The sequence below is a fragment of the Phyllobates terribilis genome, unplaced genomic scaffold (assembly GCF_046119375.1).
Source record: "Phyllobates terribilis strain yellow unplaced genomic scaffold, ASM4611937v1 Scaffold_11__3_contigs__length_659146591, whole genome shotgun sequence".
NCBI lineage: Eukaryota > Metazoa > Chordata > Amphibia > Anura > Dendrobatidae > Phyllobates > Phyllobates terribilis.
In genome coordinates, this window is record NW_027362771.1 from 574,454,371 (window position 1) to 574,466,717 (window position 12,347).

Sequence of the window (12,347 nt, forward strand, 5' to 3'; positions counted from 1 at the left end):
CAATAGTGCTGACAGAGTGCTGACAAGAGTGCTGACAGAGTGCTGACAGAATGCTGACAGAGTGCTGACAGAGTGCTGACAATAGCAGAGTGCTGACAGAGTGCTGACAGAGTGCTGACGATAGCAGAGTGCTGACAGAGTGCTGACAGAATGCTGACAGAGTGCTGACAGAATGCTGACAAGAGTGCTGACAATAGCAGAGTGCTGACAGAGTGCTGACAGCGCTGACAGAGTGCTGACAGAGTGCTGACAGCGCTGACAGAGTGCTGACAGAATGCTGACAATAGTGCTGACTGAGTGCTGACAGATTGCTGACAGAGTGCTGACAAGAGTGCTGACAAGAGTGCTGACAGAATGCTGACAAGAGTGCTGACAGAGTGCTGACAGAATGCTGACAAGAGTGCTGACAGAGTGCTGACAAGAGTGCTGTGCAGCACATGGAGCAAATGCTTCATAATCTATTCCCTTTATATACATTCATCTCCCCTGAGGAGCCCCCATTACAGGACACCATCAGGGACTTATAATGATAACAACTAATAATAGTGAATGAATGGCACTGTATCATAGACACATAATAGTATCACATAGTGGCTGAATATCGCTATACCATGAACATAATATAACAGCAAACAGTTTTTGAATACCGCCAAACCATGAAAATATAGAAACACCAAACAATGACTTTATTACCGCCATACCATGACCACATAATAATAAAAACAACTAAAGCATGACTCCATATGGAGAAATCTCCGGGGAAGCAGCTGACTAGATAGTAATCCTGTAATTGATCCCGCACGTTTCTTTGCTGATTCTCTTGTCCTCAGGGAAGTGAAATGTTACTTATAATTCTCAGCCCGACACATGTAACATACGGCTCCAATACAACTGTATACACGTAACTATCTCTGAGAAGCACTTCTTTTAATACTAACACCATTATTCAGTCTACTGGGAGACCGTCAAAAATTGCCATGCCGACTGTATTACGAGCCCTCGTGGCGGGGTATTGGGAAAAGTTTTCAACTAGCAATAATCACGCCTCGGATAAATCTCATGGGCTATGATACTGCCACTGCGCAAAGCTGGAGGCCATCTGTGAGGAGCTGCGGCCTCCGGATCTGGGGCTCTGTCTACACTGAGGAGAGACAAAGTCATTAGGGGGCTGTGGGAGCAAAGGATTCTGGGAGTGGATATGCTAATAACACCCCTCCCCTAAGTCTGTAATGGAAAAAAGAAAAGCCCCCCAGGCTGGGGGAGGGGAGAGGGTTCATCCTCCATCTGACCATAGTGTCACCACCTCCTGCTATACAGACTGTCTGCTCCTGCGTCCTGGGGGAACCTTCACTTATGTGTTACAGGATTGCATTACCAGGGACTTCCTGATGATGGCGCAAGAAGAGCAGCTGAGAAGCAATACTGTCATGCTGTGACCATATAATAACAAATAGTGATTAAATACCGCCATATATTAACCCTCCCTATCGATCCTACCTTCAAATTATCTGCTAACCTTAAAGGTTCACATACTTTTGTCACTCACATACATGTGAGATTGGATTATTTTCTTTAAAAAAAAGTGTAAAAGTTTAATGTTTTGGACTCATTTGATTTGGTTCTTCATCCACTTGTGAAAAGCTGATGTCGTTTTAGGTCAAATTTATGCAGAAATTAGGAAAATTCTGATGTGGGGAAAGATACTAAGAGGGTCTCATAATGAACTGGGGGTGGGAGAGGACGCTATCAATGAAATAGGGGTGGAAGAGAACACTAAACAGGGACTTTGATGAATTGGGGATCGGGGAGGCTGTTACCAGAAGCTTATAATGAAAAAAAACTAAAAAATAGTGACTGTACTATAAACACCCAATAATACCAAATAGTGACTGAATAATACCACTATACTATGAACACACAAAAGCAAATAGTGACTGTAACACCGCCATAACATGACCATATAATAGCACCCCAAAACCATAACATGACTCTATTTGGAGTAATCTCCAGAGAGCAGCTGACAAGATATTAATTCTGTAATTGATTCTCCATATTTCTTTGCTTAATCTTTTGGCCTTAGGCACTGGCGTATTGCCAATGGCGGCAGGCCACACCACTGCTATGGGGCCCCTTGAGCCGTGGGGCCGCAACGGCCCATCACTGCAGCAGGCCCTCACCGCACTGTGCCCCGTCTCTGCCCGTTAGCACCAGTACTGCCCGCCCACACAGAATAATGGGGGTAGAAGCGTCTACTGACTTGCTGATGGCCGGAGGGGGGACCTAGTGCAAGCAATGATAATGGTGGAGGGAGCGTCAGCAGACATTTCCACCCCCATCATTCTTGCTTGGTGTCTGACGTGTCAGAACAGCGGGCACGATGACGTAATTACAGGGCGCCCGCTGCTCCTTGATGTCCGGCGCTTCCCACCGCACGCTGAGGAGATCGGAGCATCAGGTGGAACCAGGAGAGGTGAGTACTGTATTTTTTTTTTAAATCAGTGACCGGTGGCCATAATACAGTATGAGGACTGCAATATACTGTATGTAGGACCATGGGGGTGCATTATACTGTATGGAGGATCATGGGGGTGCATAGTACCGTATGGAGTAACATGATGGCGCATACTACTGTATGTAGGATCATGGGGATGCATTATATTGTATGGCGTACCATGGGGGTACATTATGCTGTATGGAGGACCATGGGGGCACATTATACTGTATGGAGGATCATGGGTGCATTCTACTGTATGGAGGACCATTGGGGTGCATACTGCTGTATGGAGGATAATGGGGGAGCATTATATTGTATGGAGGATCATGGCGGTGCATACTACTGTATGGAGAATCAAGGGGGTACATACTACTGTATGGAGTATCATGAGGGTGCATTTTACTGTATGGAGGATTATGGGGGTGCATACTACTGTATGGAGGACCATGGGAGTGCATACTACTGTATGGAGGATCATGGGGGTGCATACTACTATATGGAGAACAATGGGGGTGCATACTACTGTATGGAGGATCATGGGGGTGCATACTACTGTATGGAGGACCATGGGAGTGCATTCTACTGTATGGAGTATCATGGGGGTATATACTACTGTATGGAGAACCATGGGGGTGCATACTACTGTATGGAGGATCATAGGGGTGCATACTACTGTACGGAGAACCATGGGGGTGCATACTACTGCATGGAGGACCATGTGGGGCGCATTATATTGTGGGAAGGACCATGGGGGTGCATTATACTGTTTGGAGGATCACGGTGGGTGTATTATATTGTGTGGAGGGCCATGGGGGGTGCATTGTACTTTATGGAGGACCATAGGGGTGCATCAGGCCTGGCGTCAGCACGTGGCGCACTCGGGCAAGTGCGGGGGCCACTCGCCATCAGGCACCCTGGCGCGCTATGAGGCCTGTGGGCGGGGAGTCTGGTGCCAGCGCCTGCAACTGCCCTCCCCCCACCCGCTTGCTCAGGGCCCCAGCACAATACTTACTTCTCCCCATTCCTCTGCAGATCCTGTATCTTCCGCTTCTCCTGACTGTGATGTCTCAGGTCAGATGGCGCGATGACGTCTTTCCAGCGCGCCCTCTCCTGAGCAGTCACAGCGCAGAGAGCGGGAAGAATGCAACGCTGAGGAGTCCGGAGTAGAGTAGCGGCAGCAGCAGCAGGAGAGATGAGGTGAGGTGAGTATTTTATTTTTTTCATTTAATAGGGGCATGGAGCATTGTAAGGGGTCCCAGCCGGCATGGAGCATTATGTGGGGCCCAGCCTGCATGGAGCATTAGATGGGGCCCAGCCTGCATGGAGCATTATATGGGGCCCATTCTGCATGGCGCATTATATGGGGCCCAGTATTCTGCATGGAGCATCATATGGGGCCATTTTTCTGCATGGAGCATTATATGGGTCTCATAATACTGTATGGAGCATTATATGGGTCTCATAATACTGTATCGAGGACTATATGGGGCTCATATACTGTATGGAGGACTATGTGGGGCCCATAATATTGTATGGAGGACTATACTGTCCAGTCTGCACTGTGCGCTGCAAGCATTCGTTGGTTTCTGAGATATTGTAGAATTTACAATAGATATCAGTCATGTAATGTAAGAATTGAGTGAAATCTTTGCATTGTATTATATCTACATTCCTCTACCTTATCTGTGCATCATGAATCGTGGTATGTGTTAAAGGGGCCCACTGAGACGCTTTCGAGCCGGCCCTGGGGATCATTATACTGTATGGAGGACCATGGGGGTACATTATTCTGTATGGCTGTATGGAGGACCATGGGGGTGCATTAATTTGTATGTAGGACCATGGGGGTGCATTATATTGTATGGAGGACCATGGGGAGTGCACTATATTTTATGGAGGATCATGGGGAATGCATAATAGTATATGGAGAGTTATGGGGGACGCATTATACTATATGGAAGGCTATGTGGGGGTCCATTATACTGTATGCAAGCAATTATACAGTGTGAAGGTTTGTGTGGGGGCCATCTTACTGTTTGGAGGGCTAGTGCGGGCCATTATACAGTGGGGAGAAGTGTGGGGCCATTATACTGTATGTAGGGCTGTGTGGGGGTCACACTTGGGGGATCATACTGTGTTAGGGTCACCATATGTTGCCTTGGGAGTTGAAGTGGGGTACAGTAGGGTCATTTTACTGCGCATGTGGAGGCATTCACCATGGGGGTATCATACTGTGTTTGGGGGGCACTTTTGTTGGCATCATACTTTATGGGGACAATGAAAGAGTAATCTGGGACTTCACCAGTAGGAAAATTGCTAAGTAAAGGCTGGAAGGTTGTGAGATCTGCTCTTCTGCACCCCCGACTATTATTACTTTTTTTTGGGGGTGGGAATTATAACTTCTTCTGTGGGGCGCTATGATTTCTATGTACGCCCTTAACCTTATGGAAGTACAACTTTACATATAATTCTCAGCCCTACACATTCAAGTCCATTACAACTGTATATAGAATTACTCCAGTAAAACCGGAATAACTCTTTTTCTACTATTAACCACCTATTCAGTCTCCTGGAAGACTGTCAAAAATTGCCATGCTGACTGTATTACGAGCCCTCATGGCGGGGTATTGGGAAAAGTTTTCAACTAGCAATAATCACGCCTCGGATAAACCTCATGGGCTATGATACTACCACTGCGCAAAGCTGGAGGCCATCTGTGAGGAGCTGCGGCCTCCGGATCTGGGGCTCTGTCTACACTGAGGAGAGACAAAGTCATTAGGGGGCTGTGGGAGCAAAGGATTCTGGGAGTGGATATGCTAATAAACCCCTCCCCTAAGTCTGTAATGGAAGAAAGAAAAGCCCCCAAGACTGGGGGAGGGGAGGGGGTTCATCCTCCATCTGACCATAGTGTCACCACCTCCTGCTATACAGACTGTCTGCTCCTGCGTCCTGGGGGAACCTTCACTTATGTGTTAGAGGATTGCATTACCAAGGACTTCCTGATGATGGCGCTAGAGCAGCTGAGAAGCAATACTGTCATGCTGTGACCATATAATAACAAATAGTGATTAAATACCGCCATACCAGGACCACATAATAACACCAAATAAAGACTGTATACCGCCATACCATGAGCACATTATAATACTAAATAGTGACTCATTACCGTCATACCAGGAACACATAACACCAAATAGGGACTGAATACCGCCACATAGTTCCTCTATACTGACTGTCCACAAGTTCCTACTACGTGGAATATGTAAGGAGCCCTCACTTATGTTCTACTACATTACATTACCAGTGATCGCCTGTTGTTGGCGTCAAGAGAGCAGCGAACGAGAACAAGGTCACCACCCAAAACTAAATGAAATCAAAGAACAGTAACCGTGATATTTTCTTGAACAGTCGCCATCATTTGTCCTTCCCTAAGTCTCTTATATCCTTTAGAAATAGCGTTTATTGGTTTCATCTTCATTGAAAGCTTCCGCCCGAACAGGGACTTGAACCCTGGACCCTCAGATTAAAAGTCTGATGCTCTACCGACTGAGCTATCCGGGCTTCTGTACATGATCTCTGACACAATGACTTTCTCCTGTATTATCGGCCGTCTGCTCCTCCTTTCTGGTTACAGACTATCACCACTCACCACTATACGTTCTGTCCATTGGTTTCTACGTCCTGGAAGGGAACCGTCTCTTCTGTATTCCAGACCTGTCCAGCAATGCAGAGATGATCCCATAAGAGGCAACGATTGAATTGGAGGGAGGACGTCATCAGGGACTTGTAATGAACTGGGGGTAGGGGAGGATGATATCAAGGATTTATAATTAATTGGGTGATTGGGGAGGATGCTATACAGAGGCTTATAGTAAACCAGAGGGTGGGGAAGGAGGCTATAAGGGACTTATTATGAATTGGGTTGGGGGGAAGACACTAACAGGAGGAGGACGCTATCAAGGACATATTATGAACTAGGGGTGGAAGAGAACACTATACAGGGACTTTTCAATGAATTGCCGTCAGGGAGTCTGTTATCAGGGACTTATGATGAATTGGAGGCATAGGCGGATTATAATGAGGGCAATCCGGGCGACCGCCCGGGGCACCGAGCCTGCAAAGGGCCCGCGGCTCCGGGCGGGGTGTCTAATGCCGGATTGCCCTCATTATATGTGCGGGCCGCCGCGGCACATACAGTGGTGGGAGGGGGGGCCCCGGACCGCTCCCCCAGCAGCGACCGCCGCTACTTCTTCATCGGCCGGGCCAGCACTGCAAGCAGTTAACTTCCCTGTGCTGGCCCGGCCGCGTCACTGCTAGGAGACACGGCTCTGTGCGCGGCCGTGTCTCCTAGCTGTGACGTCACGCAGTGCGCGCCCGGCCTGTACTGCTACTTACCACCGGAGCGGAGAGAGAGCAGGCAGGAGGAATGGAGCCGGGGGATGGTGAGTGTGTGTGTGTGGGCAGATGTGTGTGTGGGCAGATGTGTGTGTGGGCAGGTGTGTGTGCGTGTGTGTGGGGGGGCAGGTGTGTCTGTGTGGGCAGGTGTGTGTGTGTGTGGCTGTGTGGGCAGGTGTGTGTGTGGGCAGGTGTTTGTGTGTGTGTGTGGGCAGGTGTGTGTGTGGGCAGGTGTGTGTGTGTGTGGGCAGGTGTGTGTGTGGGCAGGTGTGTGTGTGTGGGCGTGTGTGTGTGTGTGTGGGCAGGTGTGTGTGTGTGTGTGTGGGCAGGTGTGTGTGTGGGCAGGTGTGTGTGTGTGTGTGGGCAGGTGTGTGTGTGTGTAGGCAGGTGTGTGTGTGTGTGTGTGGACAGGTGTGTAGGTGTGTGTGTGTGTGTCTGTGTGGGCAGGTGTGTGTGTGTGTCTGTGTGGGCAGGTGTGTGTGTGTGTGGGCAGGTGTGTAGGTGTGTGGGCAGGTGTGTGTGTCTGTGTGGGGGTAGGTGTGTGTGTGGGCAGATGTGTGTGTGTGGGGGGGCAGGTGTGTGTGTAGGCAGATGTGTGTGTGTGTGTGGGCAGGTGTGTGTGTGTGTGGGCAGGTGTGTGTGTCTGTGTGGGCAGGTGTGTGTGTGTCTGTGTGGGCAGGTGTGTGTGTGTGTGTGTGTAGGTGTGTGTGTGTGTGTGTGTGTGTGTGTGTGTGTGTGTGTGTGTGTGTGTGTGTGTGTGTGTGTGTGTGTGGGCAGGTTAGAAAGTCTTGCCCTGTTGAACACTACACCTGACTTGAGGCCACCACCTCTTGGTTTTCCAATGTTCTTGCTTCTCTAGGGCTCTTCTCAGATATTCATTATAGATGGCTACGTGCGCCCCCCGCTGTGTATAGATGGCTACGTGCGCCCCCCCGCTGAGTATAGATGTCGCCGTGCGGCCTCCTGCTGTGTATAGATGGCTACGTGCGGCCTCCCACTGAGTATAGATGGCGCTGTGCGGCCTCCTGCTGTCTCTGGGGGGAACGCCGTGCGGCATCTATACTCAGCAGGAGGCCGCACGTAGCCATCTATACACGTATACTCAGCAGGAGGCCGCACGTAGCCATCTATACGGTGCCATCTATACACAACGGGAGGCCACACGGCGCCATCTATACACAGCGGGAGGCCGCACGGTGCCATCTATACACAGCAGGAGGCCGCACGGCGCCATCTATACACAGCGGGAGGCCGCACGTAGCCATCTATACACAGCGGGAGGCCGCACGGCACCATCCATACACAGCAGGAGGCTGCACGTAGCCATCTATACACGTATACTCAGCAGGAGGCCGCACATAGCCATCTATACGGTGCCATGTATACACAGCAGGAGGCCGCACGTAGCCATCTATACACGTATACTCAGCAGGAGGCCGCACATAGCCATCTATACGGTGCCATCTATACACAGCGGGAGGCCGCACGGCGCTATCTATACACAGCGGGAGGCCGCACGGCACCATCTATACACAGCGGGAGTCTCAGTGCTTTGCAAGAGCAGTCAATAAATTCTGCTTGACTAATTCTGAGCACCATAAAGTCTGGTTCGCTTCTAACCTGCTGTCTTCATTTTCAGCTTGCTGAATTCTAACTCATTTACTGTCATTCGAGACGATGCCTTTGCTGGTCTCTTTCACCTTGAATACCTGTAAGTGCTCCACTTAATGTCATATTTTTGATTCTGTTCTTCTTCATCTTTTGGCATGTGCAATTGTATGAGCAAGTATTCATATGAATTTATGACCTACTTAAACCTTCGAGGACCTTAAATTTTATTCAATCAAATTTTTTTCCAGTTTAAAACTATGGGACATATATGTGCCTTGGTCCTCAAAGGGTTTTTAAAGGGGCTGCAAACATAAATACGAAAAAAATAATTCAATTAGTGCTTTTTGTGTTCATTTAATTTTTATTTGAAGTCCATTTTTTTATATACCTTGAAATTAAGCCCTACCCCATGGAATGAAGCCCTACCTACATGACATCTGAGAGCTACATGGATCCCGCTTGTGAGGTGCCTGTCCGTCACTACTATTCAGTTTTAGGGTCCACTCACTAAGCCATATATTCTCTCATGCAAGAGAATAGGGCCAATTATGCTAATGACACTCGGCTCAAACTCTGTCAGAGCTTCAACTGAGTGTGATCCGATTCTCTCGCAGCACAGATATGGATAACTTAATTTCTCCATCTTCTCCATAGTCTCTGTGAGTGTTCATCGGACTGCACTTGGATGACATCCGAGTGCAGTCCAATGTTTTACGTGCGCCCATAGACTTGTATGGGTGCACATGGTCCGAATATCGAATGAGATTATTTTCTCATGCCAATAATAGCAGATCTGCACTTTCCCATAGTATAACATAGGGCCGAGTCCTATCCGATAAAACATCACATAGCATTCGGCCATGTTATACGACAGTGTGAGCGAGCCCTTAGAGTCAAGGAAGATTTACATGCAGATGATGATATTACTCTCCAAGTGTATATTTTTTTAAGCGAGTTCATAGTAAATGCTTTGCCTTTTTGACATGTGATCAACTAAAGAACAAGAAAGATTTAGGACCTCCCCTATAGAGAAATGGAAAATAGTTTGGAGGACTTGCATGTCCTTTTTTATTTATTTATTTATTTATTATGAGAAAATCATAAAAGATCCCGTTTTTTAACCATGCTGTGACTTTCTGCTGAGGGAGAGGGAGAGAGCTGCCCTATTCAGAGTCTGTAATAAGACCTGCTGACAAAAGTGTTGAAGATACAGTCTAATGTGAAATAACAATGAAAAAAAGTTAATTTCACAGATGGCTTGTATTTTCTTAATACAAACTTTTTTTGTGTTTACAGCTCCTTTAAAGGGAATCTGTCATCAGGTTTTTGCCACCTAATCTGAGAGCAGCATAATGTAGGGTTAGAGGCACTGATTCCAGTAATGTGTCACTTACTGGGCTGCTTAGTGTTGTTTTGATAAAATCAATGATTTGTCAGAAGGTAATTATCACTAGATGACTAGTAAGTTCTGTAGGACCCCACCCCCATCACTGATCAGTAGATTTCTGTGTACACTGAGCATGGGCAGAAAGCTGCCAATCAGTGGTGTGGGCGGGGCTATACAGAGCGCAGCATTCAGAGAGCTGCTAGATCTGCAGCAGATAAAACGGTGATTTTCTCAAAATGACAGCAAGCAGCTGAAAAAGTGACACATCGCTGGAATCAGGGTATCTGCCCCTATATTGTTCTGCTCTCAGATGGGGCAGCACAATTAATATTGTGCCAAATTAATTTCCCGTGAACTATCACATGATCTATCACAGGGGATCATGTGACATGTCACGTGATAAATCAGGTGGGCGGGGGGGCCGTGCCTTCTAATCTGCCCGGGGCCCTTGCTACTCTTAATCCACCCCTGATTGGAGGGGTTGAGTGGAGAATGCCATAAGGGACTTTTAACCCTCCATCAGGGGCAATATGTTTCATAACGAGTTTAGGGGCACATGCTAGAAAATTGGCTATATTTTCCTTTTTTTTAAATTTCAATGCTCTAAAAGTGATCAGTTACCTTAATAGGAATGTAATAAATGAGAATCCACATAATCAGGTGGAAAAAAAATGTTTACTAACCAGAAAAGTAATATGTTTCAAAGTGCACACATTTTGCTACTTGCAAAACAAACCCGACAGTTTTCTTCAAAAACTATTAGTAAACATAAAATTTAGATAAGCAAAATAAATTATAAGGTTGCTGAAATAGTACTGTACTCAAAATCAGTTACTATCAGATGTTAGCGGTTCACCTGTAAAAGTACACTTGCAGAGCAATGAGCATGATTTGCAGATCATTTCTGCATGAGACAGGCAAATAGCATTTTTGCAATTTTTCCATGCATAATTTGAGAGTCTCCTGAGTCCTGTGCAGGTGTTGAATCTCTGTCTTTTGGGTGGTGGGGGAGCTGGTGATTCTTCGCGTTCATGTTCTGTGCGAAATTTTCTCAGCCGCATTTGCATGCTAGAGGGTATTCCAATTGTTTTCACACTTCTTCTGCGAAGCTCTGCAATGACCAGTTCATGAGCCAATGATTTAGATAGAGTCTTCTACGCTGTGATCCCAGCTGGTTTCCTATGTAAATAACGAGAGAATTTATTCCTGCCTCATTTAGCATAGTGAAAAAAATTACCATTGGCCAGCGCCTGGCATTTCTACACACGCTGAGAGTAGCACATATCTGATCTGCAGGGTCTACACCACCCTTGGTTTCGTTGTAAAACGTTATCATTTCCGGCTTATTTTGTGCTTCAGACCGAGGATCGATCACATCATCATCATCATCATGAAGAGAGGATACAAGAATAACATTTTAGTTCTTGCGTGGGACATAGGACACTAAAACTTTCCCATCACTAAATCCAAACATACTGTGGTATTGTTCTCTCCCTTTCACATTGATAAACTGTGGCGGCAATTGTGTTTTATTTTTTCGCACAGCACCCACATATGATATATTTTTGGATTTCAAAAAATCAATCAAACCCACATCAGTAAACCAGTTATCTGCAGTTATATTCCTCCCCGAACCATACAAAGGCTCAGCCATTCGCTTTCCCACCTCACTCAGTGTGTTGCTTACACAATATGGACCTGCTGGCTGTTTCCCCGCATAAACTTCCATATTGTAGGTAGAAGTAATCCTGGAGTCAGCAAGGGAAACATTTTTTAGCCCATATTTGTTTGGTTTAGATGGGATATATTGCCGAAAGCCACATCTACCACGAAATCCCGGGAGCATTTCATCAATAGTGACATTTTGACCTAGACAATAGCTTTTTTGACAGGTTTGGACAAATTTTTCAAATATCTCACGAATCGCAGCAAGCCGGTCATATTTTTTTCGCTCAGTTCTGGTACTTCTGTCGTCAAAACGAGGACACCGCATTATAATTTTGAATCTCTTTCTATTCATTACCAAGGAAAATTTCTCAATGCCGTCCCCATCTCTACCCCAGAGCTCCTCCAAACTCTGTCGGTTTGCCCTATAGGCGCCTGCAAGATATAGCAAACCAATAAACGCCCTCAGTTCAATTACATCAATAGGGTTGACATCTCGCTTTCTAATGAAACTGTCCCTTATGGTGTCCATGTACTGATTTGTATATGTCACAATTGTGACCAGAATGTCATCAGTGAATAAACAGTTCCAGCATTCCATTTCATTTTTAGCATTCCATTCCTTGCAGTTCCTATGACACCTGGAAGGTGGCTCAAAATGTTATGCGAGCGTGTGTGAGAACGTTTAGGGGGTGGCTTTTTTATCCATTTTGTTGTTTTATCTTTGCCCAAATAATTTGTTTCTATGTCTTGAGCATCCTCCGCACTCTCTCCATCTTGATCTGTATCAGACAC

The 12,347-nt window shown here is 46.6% G+C and overlaps 3 non-coding genes across 3 annotated transcripts; all 3 read right to left on the minus strand.

The window, feature by feature from the left end:
- Nucleotides 1-950: 950 nt before the first annotated feature.
- LOC141167766 (U4 spliceosomal RNA) lies at nt 951-1,090 on the minus strand. The gene has a single exon (XR_012251557.1). It is a non-coding gene; the product is annotated as a U4 spliceosomal RNA (small nuclear RNA).
- Nucleotides 1,091-5,059: 3,969 nt separating this feature from the next.
- LOC141168152 (U4 spliceosomal RNA) lies at nt 5,060-5,199 on the minus strand. Its single transcript, XR_012251902.1, has one exon. It is a non-coding gene; the product is annotated as a U4 spliceosomal RNA (small nuclear RNA).
- A 783-nt stretch (nt 5,200-5,982) lies between these two features.
- Nucleotides 5,983-6,055, minus strand: TRNAK-UUU (transfer RNA lysine (anticodon UUU)). The gene has a single exon. It is a non-coding gene; the product is annotated as a tRNA-Lys (tRNA).
- Nucleotides 6,056-12,347: the final 6,292 nt, after the last annotated feature.